Source organism: Nothobranchius furzeri, chromosome 12, assembly GCF_043380555.1.
Source record: "Nothobranchius furzeri strain GRZ-AD chromosome 12, NfurGRZ-RIMD1, whole genome shotgun sequence".
NCBI lineage: Eukaryota > Metazoa > Chordata > Actinopteri > Cyprinodontiformes > Nothobranchiidae > Nothobranchius > Nothobranchius furzeri.
In genome coordinates, this window is record NC_091752.1 from 39,218,255 (window position 1) to 39,236,070 (window position 17,816).

Genomic DNA, 17,816 nt, shown 5'->3' on the forward strand with positions numbered 1-17,816 from the left:
CAGCATGTGTTAGAGGTTTATCTGCTTCAACACACCTGGTTTTAATCAGCAACAAATAGCTGAGCTGCTTAACAGCCCTGGGCTCAAGCTACAGTCTGCTGCATAAAGTTATGAAAATATCCCATGAGAAAATTATTCTGTAATGTGTTCAGCCCACTAAAACTGCCCTGATTTCTTTATTTATTTACTAATAACAGCTGCTCTCTCGGTTCTAGGTCCTCTGGTGTCTGCAGGGTCTCCTCTGCTGGTGTCATCAGGATCAGGAGCTTCCAGAAGAATGTGCCTTTCAATGACTCTTTCCCCCTTATTTGTTATATTAATTAAATAAATCTCAATTGATATATTTCCTATTTTTGTTCATGTCCATAAATACTTAAACATGCTTGAAATTAAAACGAGCTTTTAACAGTGAGGTGCTAGTTTAATTAATCACAATAGAGCTAGTTAAACATGCGACAATGTGATAATTAAATTAATGTAATTTATAAATATCCATTAAAATATCAAAACTGGAATCAAAATGAGATATTTGGCAGCACAAAAAACTTGTCAAACACAATATTTATTATAATAATTGTAGGCAGACAGGAGACAGAGCTGATGGAGGTTCTCAGTCATCGAAGGATGGCTGAAGGCTTTCCAGGAACAGGAGATGTGGTGTTGTCTCTTCTCTCTCTATTCTGCCAGATGAGCTGATAGGTTACAGGTGTGTGAGGACATCCTCATGCTGTCACAACCAGATGACAGGGGTTATCAGGTGATCAGCCAGGCTAATGATGAGATGCAGAAAGAAAACAAATCCAGGACAGTGTACAATAATATGTGGTGTTGCTCACCTTATGTAGTCTTATAAGTATTAACTTGTGCCTGCCTCATGGTGTAGAGTCCATATTTTGCTGAGAGTCCTGCAATAATTAGGTTTTTAGTTAATTTACTTTCGATAGCAAAAACAAAATATTTAATGTAAAAGTTATTTACCAGGTGAATCAGCTCACACGTCACCACCAAGTGTCACAGGGCCAGAATCAGTAGCCTCCTTCATGATGTCATGATGTAATCACATACTTATTTGTTAATATCTTAAAAATTCTGAAATGTTTTAATTTTTTTACCTTGAACAGTTCACTGAGCTTGCACTGTCACTGAGGTGGAAGCTGGAATCAACAGCAGACACCTCACATCGTCAGGGGTGTGGACGCTGCTCTGACTTTCTGGAAGATGAATTTCCGTCATGATCCTTGTGTCACAAGACACACTGAGGCTGTGAGCTCTTCTGTATGGCTATGTAGAAAAACAAAGAAGCAGCACATTTATAAATGTTTAAAAGAGCATAAAATCACGTGTAACAATAATCTGTAAAACAAATTAAAACTAGAAGGTAATAATAAAATGTTTACATAGAAGATTATTAAAAATAATTCACCTTTGCTACGCCGGTAAAACTTCACATCAGCCTGGACAAGTGCATTCTTGCAGCTAAATCAGTCTGACAGCCAGTGTCTTGGGTAGATTTAGCCTGAAAAAAAAAATAGAAGCACATTGTTGTTGGGAGTTTACAAAGTCAGATAAAATACAAAAGAAACTGTCCTATAAAGGCGCTTTATAACATTCCTAGTGTGTGATCATTGTTATAACGTAAAAGTCAGTCACATATGATGTGGAGAGCCTGAAATGCGACCTCCTGAACAGAATTCCTCACAGAACCTGTTCACAAGCTGGATTTCACGCTGTAATGCTGTCTGTCAACTGGTGCTGCGTTAGTTAGAGACACTGTTGCAGAATTACCGACTGACTAGCTAAAGGAAGTGAACCACGTCTCTCGGACTTTGCATTTAGGTAGGGAATTTTCTTTAGAAGATGTTAAAACTTTATTTAGCTGACTCACCTCAGACAGGAGCCCACCGTGGTGGGGGAGCAGAGTCGTAGGGCTGCATCTAAATCGCGGAAGAGCCACGGTGGGCACAGCCTCCCTCTTCAAACTGAGGCGTGCAGAATCGCGGGTAAAATGCCCACAGAGCCACCGCAACCATACTACACTACACCATCTCACCATGCTAACACGATATGGAGCACTAAACCCTAACTACTTTCCTAATTACACTAACAGCCAAACACTAACTAAACTACAATATCCAACAGCCAAGCTAACACTAAATAAGTATGTATAACACTAAAAGCTATGCTAAAGACTAGGATATGCTAATGCTATATGCTAATGCTGAACTACGGCTAGCCTCCTACACTCGCTTGCAAATCCAACTCCCAACTCGCCACAAGGCGTGGCCGAGACGCTCGATCCTTTTATAACTTTGACAGAGAGCTGCTACGTAGTACTCTACTGGTTTACGTAGTATCTTACTCTTTAGCCATTGGCTAAAATTTATTCAAAATGAGTCAAATTCTATGTTTAAAGCTGAAGGTGGAGCTATACTGTAGTATTTAGGCAGAATTTTTAATTTTTAAAGAAAATGCACCAAAATGCTAAAATAATGAATACACACATTTAAAACACTATTAGACACTCATTTATACAGTTCATCAGCAAAAAAAAGTTAATTTAGACTTTACTTGCTCTGTAAGAACCTCCGGGCGGATCTCGTCCACCCCTGGAGCCTTGCCACAGAGGAGCTTTTTAACCACCTCAGTGACTTCAGCACCAGAGATTTGAGGCCAGCTCAAAGTCACCAGACTCTGCTTCCTCACTGGAAGACGTGTCGGTGGGACTGAGGAGGTCTTCCAAGTATTCTGCCCACCGATCCACAACGTCCTGACTAGAGGTCAGCAGCACACCGTCCCCACTATAGATAGTGTTGGAAGCGCACTGAAGACCTGATAGGACTCTTTCTTCAGCTTGACAGCATCCCTAACCACCGGTGTCCACCAGCGAGTTCGGGGGTTGCTACCTCGACAGGCACCGACGATCCTGCGACCACAACTCCGGTCGGCCACCTCAACAATGGAGGCAAGGAACAGGGTCCATTCAGACGCAATGTCCCCCGCCTCCCCCGGAACATTTTGGAAGTTCTGTCGGAGGTGGAAATTGAAGCTCCTTCTGACGGAAGGCTCTTCCAGACGTTCCCAGCAGACCCTCGCAATACCTTTTGGCCTGTCTGGTCGGACGGGCATCCTCCCCCACCATCTGAACCAACTCACCACCAGGTACTGGTCAGTTCACAGCTCTGCCCCTCTCTTCACCCGAGTGTAAGTAAGTAAGTAAGTAAAGTTTATTTATATAGCACCTATCAAAGATATAAATCACAAAGCGCTGAACACCATGAGTAAAATCAGGGCAAATACCTCAAACCAATAAAAACATCATAAAAACAATAGCAGTGATAACAATAGTAACCAAAATCAGGAGTAAAAACAAAGTCACGGTGTGAACAAGAACAATACAATCTTTTAGAATATTTAGCGGGGGAAAGCCTGGATGAAAAGGTGAGTTTTAAGATGTTTTTTGAAGACCTTTACAGATTTCAAGAGACAGATATTTGCAGGCAGACTATTCCAAAGTCTGGGGCAATAGACTGAAAGGCCCTGTCCCCTTTGGTTTTTAGTCTGGTTCGAGGAACAGCCAGGAGGTTTTCAGATGTGGATCGGAGGTTCCGTGAAGTGGTGTGTGGGGGGGGATAAAAGCTCGGATAAATAGCTTGGAGCCTGGTTGTTAAGAGCTCTATAGGTCAGCACTAAAACTTTAAACTGTATTCTAAATTCTACCGGGAGCCAGTGGAGGGACTGTAAAACTGGGGTGATGTGACCTCGTCTGCTGGATTTGGTCAGGAGTCTGGCTGCTGCAGTTTGGATGGCTTGAAGGCGTGAGAGGTAGGTTTTGCTGAGACCAGTAAAAAGAGCATTAAAGTGGCCTTGGCTGATGGGCAAAAGGAGGCAATTTCCTGCTCGATTTTTGGTTGAAGTTCCGGGGGTGCAGAGATCAGGGTCTCTGTCTTGTTGGCGTTGAGAACAAGAAAGTTGCTGGACAGCCAGTTACTGATCTGGGTCAGGCAGAGTACAAGGGTGGCCAGCCTGTCCAACTGGTGTGGCATGAAGGACATATAGAGCTGTATATCGTCAGCGTATATGTGGTAGGAGATGTCTGGGAAAGATTGAATGATGCCAGCTAGAGGAAGAATATAGAATGTGAATAGTAGAGGCCCTAGAACTGAACCTTGTGGAACCCCACATGTTAGAGAGGCAGTGTCTGAAGAGAAGGTTTCTGACTTCACTGTGAATGTTCTGTTTGTGAGATAGGAATAGAGCCAGTCTAGAGCAGAACCTGAAATCCCAGCCAGGGCATTTAACCTGTTTAGTAGTACGTTGTGGTCTACAGTGTCAAAAGCTGCACTGAGGTCAAGCAGGACCATGACAAAGCATTTCCCAGCATCAGCAGCCACCAGGAGGTCATTATGCACCCTTACTAGAGCAGTCTCGGTTGAGTGCTGCTTCAGAAAGCCAGATTGGAAGGGGTCAGAGATCTTTGACTTGGAAAACCAGGATCTGAGTTGGGTTTCCACAACCTTCTCAAGTACTTTACTGATGAAAGGTGGTTTAGAAATGGGCCTAAAGTTACTGGTGGAGCTGGCGTCAAGGTTGGGTTTCTTTAAGAGAGGAGTCACTACTGCATTTTTAAAGTAAATGGAACACAACCTTGGTCCAGTGAGCTGTTTATCATAGTCAACAGAGATGGACTGATGGAGGCAAGGGACCCGACTAAGACAGAGGGAGGTAAGATGACTGATGAGCATGATGAGAGCTTCAACTGACTGATTATTGAGGCTAAGTCATTTAGTGTAATTGGGGAGAAGGAGGTGAAAGATTTGGAGCACTGGGGGGGCCTCCCCTCCTGAGGGGGGAGGGCTGGTGGAATGCTGGATCTCAGATTCAGCACCTTGTTGGCAAAAAAGTGGAGAAAGGTGTTACAATCAGCTGAAGATAGCTGAGCCTGCTGCGGAGGAGAAGAAACGATGCTGGAGATGGTATCAAACAAAACCTTAGGATTATTCTTATTTTGACATATGAGGTTGCTGAAGAAAGAAGACCTGGCATTTTCTACAGCTTTGTTGTATGACTCTAGAAGTTCTTTAAAATATTCGCGATGAACAACCAAACCTGTCCTCTTCCACCGTTGTTCCGCTTTTCTATAGGAGCGTCTAAGATCAAGAATCTGGTTGTTCAGCCAGGGTGAACTGGAGGCACTGGAACTGCGGCTGGTTTTGTAAGGGGCGACCTGATCTAGAATTTTGAGGCAGTGATCATTAAATGAGTTGGTAAGGAGCTCTACGTCATCAGACGAAGGAGGTACAAAGTCAAAGAGGGAGGAGAAATTTAAAATTGTAGAACTGTTGATAATACGTCATTGCTTGGCAGAGTCTGGTAAAAGAGATTCAGAATTTAGGTTAATATGAAAAGAAACTGACTTATGGTCACTGAACACAACATCATTTATCTGCAGTTTATCAACAAGAAGTCCATAGGAAAAGACCAGATCCAGGGTGTGGCCTGCTCTGTGAGTGGGACCAGACACGTGTTGAGAGAAGTTAAAAGAGTTCATCACGTTTAGGAACTCCCTGGTAGAGCTGTTAGATAGATCCTCAGCATGGATGTTGAAATCTCCAACAATGATTATCCTGTCTAGTTTAATAGTTGAAGATAGGAGATCCTGAAAGTCAGACAGGAAGGATGAAGTAGATCCACGTGGGCGATAGACCAGAATTCCATTAACTGGTAGAGCTCGACCTATTTTAATCATGATCATCTCGAATGAGCTGTAAGAGTTTGAGGATATAATTTGGCACGAAAAGTGTTTCTTAAAGATAACAGCTGTTCCTCCTTCGCGGCCTGTGGTCCGTGGAGCAGAGAAGAAAGGGCAGTCTTGAGGACAGAGCTCACGGAGATGAGTGACGTCATTTTCGCGCTGCCACGACTCAGAAATCCACAAAAAGTTTAATTTTTCGGTGCAGAACAGATCGCTGAGGATGTGAGACTTGTTGGCGATGGAGTGCGCGTTAATTAACGTCATTTTCACAGAGAAATCTGGCAAAGTGTGTACCGCGGAGTGTCCAAGACATGTGGCCGCAGGTCAGATGAAACAACAACAAAGTCAATCATCAAGCTGGGGCCTAAGGTATCCTGGTGCCAAGAGCACATATGAACACCTTTATGTCTGAACATGGTGTTCATTATGGACAATCCATGACTGGTACCGAAGTCCAATAACAAAACACCACTCGAATTTAGATCTGGGGGGCCGTTCCTCCCAACCACACCTCTCCAGGTCTCACTGTCATTGACCACGTGAGCGTTAAAGTCCCCCAGCAGAACATGGGAGTCACCGGAAGGAGCGCTCTCCAGCACCCCCTCCAAGGTCTCCTAATAGGGTGGGTAGTCTGAACTGTAGTTTGGTGCATAAGCACAGACCACTGTCAGAACCCGTCCCCCCACACATAGGCGGAGGGAGGCTACCCACTCATTCACTGGGGTAAACCCCAACGTACAAGCACTAAGATGAGGGGCAACTAGTATGCCCACCCCTGCTCGGCGCCTCTCAGTGGGAGCAGCTCCGGAGTGGTAGAAAGTCCAACTCCTCTCAAGGAAACTGGTTCCAGAGGCAGAGCCATGTGTTGAGGTTAGGGATGGGTACCTTTGACATTTGAATCAATTCGGTACTAATTCCCGGTACCTAGGAATCGATATTGGTACTTAACGGTACCAATTTTAGATACTTTTGAGTGTTTAATATTTTAATTCTCTTTTATAATTAAATATATATTTTTCTCAATATATAACCGTATTGGATAAATATCACAATAAATAACATACAACTGTTTGTATTTTAACATCGTCCTTGTAGTTTTATAAGCTGATAATTAAACTGTAGCAAACATCTTTACTGTGAACTAAATTTACTGTGTATCTTCATTTCTTTTGCTGTCCTTTTTCATTTGATTTTTCCTACTGGGAAGTTAGAATTTCCCAGGAGAAAGCAAACGCACCATTAGCTGATTACAATGATTCAGACAATGCAAGCTAATTTATCAAGCTAACGTTATCTTAAACAGTTTATTTAGCTGATGGAGCAGATTAAAACGATGATGCCTCACACTTAGATCGCTGTCGCTGGTTTCATCTTCACCCAATCACCTGTCGCATTTAGTAAAGTGAAGCCAAACTTTAGAGCGCGTTCATGTTTTTCTAGTCAGAAATTCGGAGTTCCGAGGAGAAAGTGAACACACCATTAGCGGAATAGATGCTAACATATCAAGCTAACATTATCTTAAACATTTTTTTTACCTACCGGAGCGGATTAAGATGAGGATGTCTCAATTAGATCGTTGTCACTGGTTTCATCATCACCCAGTTACCCATCACATTTAGTGAAGTGGACCCAAGCTTTAGTGTGCGTTCTTTCTACTATGCTAATCTGTTTACAACTCGCTCGCAGCGACTGACGACATAACTCTCTTGCGCATGCACAGCTGTCTTGGCAAGTTCTCATTACGAAGGACGGGTACCGAAACGAGGCACCGTTTCAAATGACGTGAATCGGTGCTCAGTCGGTACTATGGAATTCGGTCGGTACCTTAAAAAGTACCAAATTCGGTACCCATCGCTAGTTGAGGTGAGTCAGACTATATCTAGTCGGAACCTCTCAACCTCACACACCAACTCAGGCTCCTTCCCCACCAGAGAGGTGACATTGCATGTGCCAAGAGCCAGCTTCTATAGCCGAGGATCAGACCGCCAAGGTCCCCTCCCCTGACTACCACCCGTCACACACTGCATCTGACCCCTTTGGCCCCTCCCAATAGTGGTGACTGCTTAATTTGAATTATTCCCATTTCTACATTTTAATTATTCTGGAGTTTTGTTTTACTTATTTATAAATTGACGATGTGAAAACTTCACAGCTGGAGGTGGTAGTTTGATCACTGCCATGTCAGAAATGAACCAACTTAAAGCTTGCACGTGCCATGGAAGCATCAGTAGGTTCAGGTGTTTGAAACCCCACTGAGGCCAAAATGAATGTAAATAAATAAATACATTTCATGCCATTGTAGAATAAGGCCGTTAGATCAAAACAACATCCCTGATTTATATTCAGCTGATGCCTTAACATGTCCATGAAGTCTGTTTCTTCTGTGAGAAGCTGAATATTAAGTGTGCCAGAGCCCAGTGGTTGTGATAATCACCCATGAGCAGCCACTGAATATGGATTATGAATGTTTCCTTGTCTGTTCATCTTTTTGTTTGAAGCAAAGACCTGAAACCTGCCAGTAATACTGAATAAGATGCAGTCAAATGGTTTTGCACTCTAAGTTGTACTTCAGCTAGAAAACACTGTAAAAAGCTGTTGTAATGTTGAAAGGCCAGTTAGGCATTACAATAGGGTTTCATTTAAAAAGTTCATTTTAAAAATTTGGGACCCTTATCTGATGTTGAAGAGAAATGCTGACACATTGATGTGATTATGTTGTTATTTTGTTGGTTCAGACAGGTTTTCTTAGTCTGCGAACACAGAAAAGACATGAGGGAAAGGTTGTGAAATTTTCACCAGACTTTGGGGGAAGCTGACATGGATCTGACTGATTCATCAGCTTTGATGTTCCACAGCACCATGGCATTTCCAGATAAACTGTGGTGCTTCTGTTGACACTGTCCATTTCTTGTCCACTGCTGCTGATTATCAAATGTTCTTTTTCTGAGTGTTCAGGTTGCCGTGGTGATGTTATGGACAAAACTGTGTCTGACTGAGACTAAAAATGTGTTTGAAACTGAAGGGACTGGATAGTTTCTACTAACAGCAGAGGTGTGACCAAGTCACTGCTTTGCAAGTGACAAGTAAGTCACAAGTCTTTCCAGTCAAGTCTTGAGTGAAGTCCTAGTCAAAGACAACCAAGTTCAAGTTGAGTCTAACATCATTGATGTGGAAGTCCAAGTCAAGTCCATGTTCTTAACTTTGAATTTTCAAGTCATAATCAAGTAATTTGTACAACATCAATTTAATGAAATTGATGATAAATAAATTCCTGAAATAAAGCTTCTTAAAGCTTCATTTATTTGCTCAAACAAGCAGAAAGTGCAACTGATATTAGATTATAAACAAAGTGCTGCTGCATTTAGCAGAACAAGATCAAACCCAGAACCAAGAATGATTTATGATTTTTGTCCATGTCCTGTCACTTTTGTGCTAAAATATCAAATATGCTCAAGTCATCATCAACACAACAGATGCAAGTTGATTCAAGTCCCAAGTCATTGGCATTCAAGTCCGAAGCAAGTCGTAAGTCTTTATAGATTTTTTCAAGTCAAGTCAGAAGTCATTAAAATAAGGATTCAAGTATGACTCGAGTCCAAGTCAAGTGACTCAAATCCACACCTCTGATTAACAGGATCACATGTCTCAGCCTCACTGGTAAAGCATGTTGTGTAGGAAGGGAGACTGTGGTGAGATTGCTAAAACTGGGATTTATGGGGAGCAGTAAATCAGATCTTTACTCTCTATACCTGTTGAGGGGGATTCTGGAGGTCTGGTACCCCAGTCCACATGGGTTTTGTGCATCTGGGAGAGACTTGCAAAACGTACATGTTGCTTGAGCACTTCTGTTGGGCACACTGCAGAACAGTTGGATGCCCAAGTCTTTTGAAAGACAGAATGTTGGGGGTCGCTTTAGTAACAAACACTAAGTATTTTGTTCTTCACAAAAATATGAGTAAAATGTTTTGAAGAACTTGCAAAAGCACTCAATGTTCGGCAAGTTAAGTAACAATCATTACATTTAGAATCCTGTAGTGACTGATTAGTTGAATAATTATTCTTTCACTTTAATTGTGCAGTCTTTATGTAAATAACATGGTTAGAATGGAAGTGCAGATTTCAGAAAATATAAACAGAAAAAGCGGGCCCTAGTATTACTGCTGAAGCATTAATTAATCATTCACTCAACTCCACTTAGGGCTGCTCATTTCATCAAATTTAAATCTCAATACAATCTGGGCTCCCCTGAGTTGCAAATCGAGCGCACATCCCACATAGGCTTGCCAACTTAGCACAACTTTGTCACTATTTCCAGCAACTTTTTACAGCCCCTTCTTGACTTTAACCCCCAAAAACACCTAGTGAACAACCTATCAGTATTTCTGCTAACCTATAGCAACTTTATGTAGAAATTTGTCATCAATATTTTCTGCAGATTAGCGGAACACCCAACCTGTGCTCCGGACCAATCAGAAACCTTCTATGTGGAGCTCCCTGGGTCAAAAACAAAAACAAACAAAAAAAAAAAAAACATTATTTTCCAAGCAAAACAAACTCAAGATTCAAGGAGCCATATATGAAGGGAACATTCGTTTTATCAGGGCTGCAAATTCTCGCATAATGAGTGTGAGACACACATTTGACTGTCTGCATGTGCTCTCGCGCTTCACCTACAAGTTCTCAGGCTGATGAATAATAATAGTTGATCTATCTGAGCAACACGTTGCATCATGCTACTACTGTACACACTCTCCTGTTACTCCTACTGTGCACTGCTAGATAGGCCTAACTAATTATTATGCAGCAGGTTGTGGAAGTTCACTACAACATAGAAGTTCTTTTTTTTTCTTTTTGTATTACAAATGTTTGTACTGTGCTTCTCTCTTTTATAGTCTGTATTTGCAGTATTTGATTTATCAACATTAATCAGAGATCGTCTTAAATCAGTAGTACTCACTCCTGGTCCTGGAGAGCTGGTATCCAGCATGTTTTCATTGTTTCTCTGCCTCAACACACCTTATTCAGTGGTTTAATCACCTGTGCAGCAGCTCATCAGAACCTTCTTAATCACCTGCTGATTGAAACCAGCAGGTAGAAGCAGGTTAAAACTAAAACTGAATAATTGAGATCTCAATTTCTGTCATAATAATCATGATTATCATTTTTGTTATAATCTAGCAGCCCTAAAATTCAGCTTCATTTATAATGCATTTTATACACAACTAGGTTGACCAAAGTGCTTTAAAATAACAATTGAAATTAATGTGGAACAAAATAGAACCAATATAAAAGACAATTAAATTAAAAAGAATTAAATACAAGTGTTGTTGTATTGTGTTATACTGTCAGAATATGCTGAGATATAATGATGTTATTTTTAGACCATAAAGCCCACTCCTACTGGAACCTTGAGTTTCCAGGAGTCTCATTTATAAAGCTTGCTTATGCACCAAATGGGGTCGGAAAACTGCATAAGCAACTTTCCACGCAAACTTTGGGATTTATAAAAGAAGAAACTTAGCAGAAAAATGTGCACAACTTTAAGTTGACTAAGGACCTGGCTTATGGGCATTTTGGATATGGAGAGCACCTGCAGTGCTGCTGCTGAGAAGGATAAAATTATGAATTCCAGCAGCATTATCCGCACACAGGACAAGCCCCCCCCCCCCCCCCCCCCCCACACACACACACACGCACACACACTCACACGCAGCCTGAAGTGCAGCCCCTGCCCCAACATGCAGAATAACAGCAAGGAGCCAGATTGAGACAGTGTGTCATGCGTCATTTATAGGACCGACACAAAAGGCATGATTTCCATCTTTTATTTTCTTGCCAATTCTTTAAGTGTTCCTGAAATTACAGTCAGGACATCACACATTCTATGCAGTTCTTCTCGCACGTCATTCACCGCACTAATCATGTCCGTCTGTGCCTGCAGGACAGCGTCAGTTAGCACCCGGCCACTTCCAGGTGCGTCATGCGCCCGAGGAACAATGGTGAGACAGGCTGACCCTGCAGCCACATCTTTGGTCGCCGCTCGGGATGCCTCGTGGGACACTTCATCCAGAGTCACTGGGGGGAAACAACGAGATTTGGTTTTGTTTTATATTTTAATGACAGGCACATTTGATCTGTTTTAATAAAAGGCTTAAACGTGAGTCTCCTCTGCATGGTCAGTGTCTCCCTCCTACGGCACAATGCCATGCACGCTTGACAATCCGAGTACTGCTGAGATCCTAACGGTGAGCGGTGGAGGATGGGAGGTGCCAGGGCCTCCGCCAGTGGCAGGCACACTTTGGTGGTGGCAAAACATCTGGGGGTTTTTTGCCTCCACTTTCAGATGGAACCATTATCCGACACAGATCTCTGAATAACTCACAGCATTGATGGCTTCAGCAACGCTGTGCCACTCCGTGGATTTTCTCATATGTTTTGCAAAAGCACTTCCTTTCATTTTTCCTCCTCACCCACAAGTACCTCAATTTCTGCTTTAATGAAATTGATCTTCCTTGATCTGCAGTCACCATCGTTAATGGTGGAATGCTTCAACGAGCCGGCTTATGTATATACATGAGATCCACAAGGCATTTTGCATTGACCATTTATGGCAGAAAGTGGGCATGTTGAGAGCGGGATGTGACTCAGAAAGAGTAGCTCCTGACTGCAGTATGCAGATCGGGGCGGAGTGCAAATGTTTGACTCCGCCCACTGCACGGGGGCCATGTTGAAAAAATAAAACATGTAGAGGCCGGCCACCATTTTAGATAGGTCTCCTTCGCCCCCCAGTGCACTCATTTCTGCAGAGGAACGTGCTAACTAAAAAACACATTTTATTAAGCTTTTTCACATAATCAGATATAGTATGGCCTGATAATTAAAATATAATTATAATTAAACTAAATAAAATTAACTATAAAAATCTATCAGTTAGAATTTGTTAGGTGCAATGTGGGTGGAGTTAAACGTTTGACCCCGCTCACTGAAACCAGAGCAGAGAGAAGTAGCACGCAGAATGGAGGTAGGCATGGATTTTCATTCAGTTTTAATGATACTAAGCATTAATTTTGTGGCGAAAATGTTATTAACCTGGACTTAAAAAGTATTTTTCTGAGTTTTAGATTAATGTAATGGTATTAACCTGACTTAAAAAGTATTTTTCTCAGTTGTACATTATTAAGATAGACATTAAAAGTCTTATTCTGAGTCCTAGACTATGGCCCCTGGATGGAGCTTGGCGTGGATGATGTTCAGGTGAGACATTACTTCATAGCATTTACAAACATTTACTACTTTCTTGCCATTCTTTTATGAAAGGGACTTTATGGACTTTTGAATGTTTATGCTCGTGATTGCCCCCTCAGGCCAAAAGCGTAACGGCAGCTTCAATAGTAGGCTTGTGCACGAGGCGCGCATGCTGTACGTGCACACTCCTTAACGAAAATAACAGCTGACAATCCCTTGTGTGTGTGTGTGTGTGTGCCCCAGAGGACAGAGGACAGGATAACATGCAGCTAATTAATTAAATAATTTGGTTCTGTACCTTTCTCTTCAGCACAGCCGACAAAGGTTTAAGATGGGTCAGTCCTCCTGCATGCTCATATCATTCCCTTCCCTTGCTTGAAAAATTGTCCCAAAATGAAAGTTGAACCCACATCTTTTTTATCTGTGAATTCAACGCCGTTCGGCGAGTCTCAAATAAAAATTTGGGCGTCTTACTCTAAAAAAAAATATACCATTAATGTAAAAAAGAACCTCTAAATAAACATTGTTCACATCCAGAATCAAACCCAGGTCTTCTGCACGGGAGTCACACATCTTACAAAGTGAGCTACACTCTAGTAACATTCACAGCATCTGTAACTTTTATATCCTTGATAACACTTGAAACAACATCAAACCTAAGAACAGTTCGGAGCAAAAATGGCTATTTTGTTGCTAATTTGCAGGAAATATCTAGAAGAAAGTTCTACAGAAAGTAGCTAAGGGTCCTCAGAAATGTAGCTAGGTTTGTCACTAGGCGTTAGGAACAGCGACAAAGTCGCTGTGTGGCACTGCCTCTCTCTCTGCTGCTAAATCAATGGATAGCAAATGCTATGGGCTATGCCTGAGCGTGAACGCTCATGAAGCAGCCTGCTCGACCCGAGCAGCTCTCTTTTTCTGTGATTTTACAGAAAAACAGGCAATCACAGTAAAAATGCCAGGGCTCATTCTACAGGACCAGGGCATTGCAGGAGAATGTATGAAGAAGACGTATTATTTCTATACATGTTTTGGCTGTCAATCTTCCATAATGCCCCTTTAAAAGACCTTGTTCACACCTTAGGGCCTAACAAAGCAAAGGTGCTCTAACAACTGTAGTGCATTTGTTTTGATGGTAAGACCATTTTAGTATGTAAAATGTTTGCGTGGTACATTTAAATTTTGTATCTGAAAATTGTATTCTGGGGGAACATTAACAACATTAATAAATTAACCAGTACCTCTTGACTTACAGTACGCACTGTACATAGTGATGGGGGCCAATTGTGACTTCAGAGAGGTATGTGAAAATTCTGACACATTACACTTAGTACACAAGGTTTTATTCTTCAACACATATCTGAATCTTCCTGCATTTCCTTTTTAACATGCAGCAAATTAGGAGATGGTGGTGTCTTGTTCTCCCGCAAAACGTCCCCGTGCCATAAGTGCCTTTCATGGTCAGACTTTTTTTTATCAGACACTTAAAAAATAGCTTTACTCACTGTTAAAAAAACAACAAAAACAATGTTTTCATAGTGAATGAATGTGGTCATTGCATCACCAAGGTCTGAGGAAGACAAATTGCAGGAAAGAAAAAGACAGAGGGAGCCAAAAGTAAAACAGGTGAGAGGTAATTGGATAAATTAATCTTGTGTTTGCAGACTAAAGCATAATCCCGTCACCTATTTCTGGATCTTGAAGTTTGTTTATTTGTTTATTTAAAGATCCCCATTAGTCTTCACAATAGTGAAAACTATTCTTCCTGGGGTCCACTTGATAAAAGAAACAAAAACAAAAAGAAAACACATACAATATCACATAGACAGTGTATGATTAAAAGTACAATATTTCATATACAATGTAAGAAAAACGCATGAAACTCCTATATTCAACCTCATAAAACAAAATCATAAAAAAGCACTAAAAAGACAAGGAAGTGGTCCCTCCTAAAAGGTTCAGGCTTTAAGAATCTGTCTGTGAAGCATCAGGTATCATTCAAACCAGTTGTCATGGTCTGGGTACTGCTCTGTTTGCTTTTTCCTGAGTTTCTTCCCTGCAGGTGGGTGTGGCTGAGACTCCCTAGCTGTCTGGCATCATCACGGCACCAGAGTATTTAAGGAGCAGCGTGACTCTTCTCCACGCTGGTTGATTACTCAGTTTGGGTAGATCTGATCACAAGTCCTGCACTTCTGTCAAACAATCCGCCTGTTTGTGTGTTAACCCGTTTTGCCCGTCTGCTCAGGTCCCCGTCTGCTTCATCTACTCCTGTGACAATAACTCTGAATCTTCACACCACATCTCGCTGCCCTCCTCTTGTCACCTGCTCTCAGTCCCCCACCTGCCGCTACCTCCAGGATCATCCACTCACCCAGACCTGACTCACCTCCCCCTGCGTCCCTTCATCCTGAAGAACGTAAGCCTCAGAGACTGTTCATATCCTCCTGCCATCTGCCCTGTCAAACTTCTCAGCATACTCACTCTGTTCTCCTCTCTAGATCCCGTCCCGCCGAGCACCCGTCTTCCGAATTCAGGTGGACTAGGTAATAAGTTTTTAGTTCAGTGGGAGCTGAACCTCAGTAAAAGGTTTTGAGGGCTCATGTAAATGTAAACATAGTACCATAGTTTTAGTACTGTTTTAACAAGAACGTATATAGAATAATATATAACCTTAGTATTTGGTGGTATTTACATAAACACATTTTGGCACCAGACCTGATCATGATGTTAATAATAATGAATGGTGCCCCATACAAAAGCTTTTTTTTATTTAATCATAAGCTTAGGTGTAACATATCAGAGTCAGAACTGTTCTTACTGTCAATAGCAGTAAAGGTCAGTTTACAGCACGAGGAACTCGTCTTGGTGTCAGGTGCAATAATAAATAATGGTACCAAAATAGTTAAAAGACATATACAAAAGAGTAGAATAAAGAATAAGATTATCAGAACAAATTTGAATAAAAAATTGGCACCTATTTCATTTAACTTAATCATCTGTGCTTTCTATATATTTTATTGAAATCCACCGAACAGGTTATTTGATTATCATTGTTATGCTGACATCATAGACATGAATTCCTAGACGACTGGGTGCTGGAGAGCATCGTCACCATATCAGATGGGTCTCCTAACTCTCCAAAGTCAATGCAGAATGAGTAACTGATAGAATTTTATATTTTAATTTATTTCGTTTAATTATATTTATATTTTAATTATCATGCCATACCAAATCTGATTTTGTGAAAAACATTGATAAAATGTGTTTTTTAGTTGCGTAAGCATGTTCCTCTGTAGAAATGACTGCACTGGGGGCAAAGGAGACCTCTCTAAAATGGCCGCCGGCCTGTACATGGGTTTTTTCAGCATGGCGCCTGTTGCGCCCCACCCCAATCTGCGTACTGCAGTCAGGGGTATTTGTCAGAAACAGCTGAGCACATTTCTAGGTAGTTTCTGATTCATAAAGCAGAGATTGTGTGAAGCCGTGCGTACTCCATGTTTTATAGGTCACAAACTTACTTGGCGTGAGTAAATTTTTTTTTGCTGAGCTTAAGTACGGTTTTAGTAAGGATTCTATGCAATGTTTAATAAATGAGACCCCGGATCTACTTCTTTGCAGAGGATGTGGTTCTGCTGGCATTTGTGTAGCAGCCAGGATGAAGGTCAGCTCTTCATCATTGAGACCGTAATTCTGAATGTGAAAAAAGCCTAATTCCTTCTCCATGTTGGAGCTCATTACCCAAAAGTGGGGACAAGTCATTGTGTTGCAAGTCTCAAGTCATTATCCTCAAGTTGGAGTCAAGTCTCAAGTCTGAAGCTTCAAATTTCAAGTCATCTCAAGTAATTTCATTAAAACAACACTGCAATTAGATGTTCAATGTAAATCATAGGCCATGTGTTCTTTTTGAAATCTGTATTTTTTTCAACACTTGATGAAACAAGTGCAACTGAAGATAGAAATGTACAAAGTACTTCTGAAATTAAACCTCTTCACTCAACAGTTTTAATCAAGCTTAGCTAATAAGAATCATCTTCCACCAAACGTATATGACATGCTGCTTTCTGAATTATGTAAAACTTTAAGTTAGAAGGCTGAGATAACTTCATTATGCAAAAGAAAACGGTAAGCTTGGACACCCTTACCTGTTCATTTTGGATCTGTAACTGTCTATGGTAAATGGCCTGTATTTGATATAGCAACTTCTAGAATCCTGGAACCCCCCAAGGCACTTTACAACACAATCAGTCATTCACCCATTCACACACACATTCACACACTGGTGGTGATGACCTACAATGTAGCTACAGCTGCCCTGGGGTGCACTGACAGAGGCGAGGCTGCCAAGGACAGGCACTACCGGTCCCTCCGACCACCACCAGCAGGCAATGGGGGTGAAGTGTCTTGCCCAAGGACACAATGACAGTGAGTGGGGCTCAAACCTGCAACCTTCCAATTACGTGGGGAGCACTTAACCCTTGTATTGTGTTAGGAAGCTGTTTACACCTGTGGTGTTAGCGGGTCCATTTGGACCCATGATTTAAAAATGCTTGAAAATGCTTAAAATCACCAGTTTTCTTCAAATGTTGTTTTTCAGTTAATTGCTGGCTTAGTATGTATTCATATAAATGGAACCAGTGTGTGAATAGTTTTTAAGTTGGCTCCACAGACACAGTATTTTAAAATATACCACTCGTTTTTGATTGCAAAAACTGTTTAAATTCACTAAATATATTTCTTTTTCTTATAGAAGGACTAAAAAATAAACTATACATGTGTTACAAACTAATATTAGAGTACATCTACCAAAAAAGTTATAAATTTT

The 17,816-nt window shown here is 41.4% G+C and overlaps 2 long non-coding RNA genes across 2 annotated transcripts in view; one reads left to right on the forward strand and one right to left on the reverse strand.

Moving 5' to 3' along the window:
- LOC129166855 (uncharacterized) overlaps positions 1-11,913 on the forward strand; it is a 254,229-nt gene extending 242,316 nt beyond the window's left edge. Inside the window, exon 3 of the long non-coding RNA XR_011515711.1 lies at positions 11,694-11,913. This is a non-coding gene — a long non-coding RNA (uncharacterized lncRNA). The remainder of the gene's footprint in view (positions 1-11,693) is intronic.
- Positions 545-1,214, reverse strand: LOC129166727 (uncharacterized). The gene is made up of 2 exons (XR_011515713.1): positions 1,113-1,214; positions 545-770 (listed from the first exon to the last, which is right to left on the reverse strand). It is a non-coding gene; the product is annotated as an uncharacterized lncRNA (long non-coding RNA).
- Positions 11,914-17,816: the final 5,903 nt, after the last annotated feature.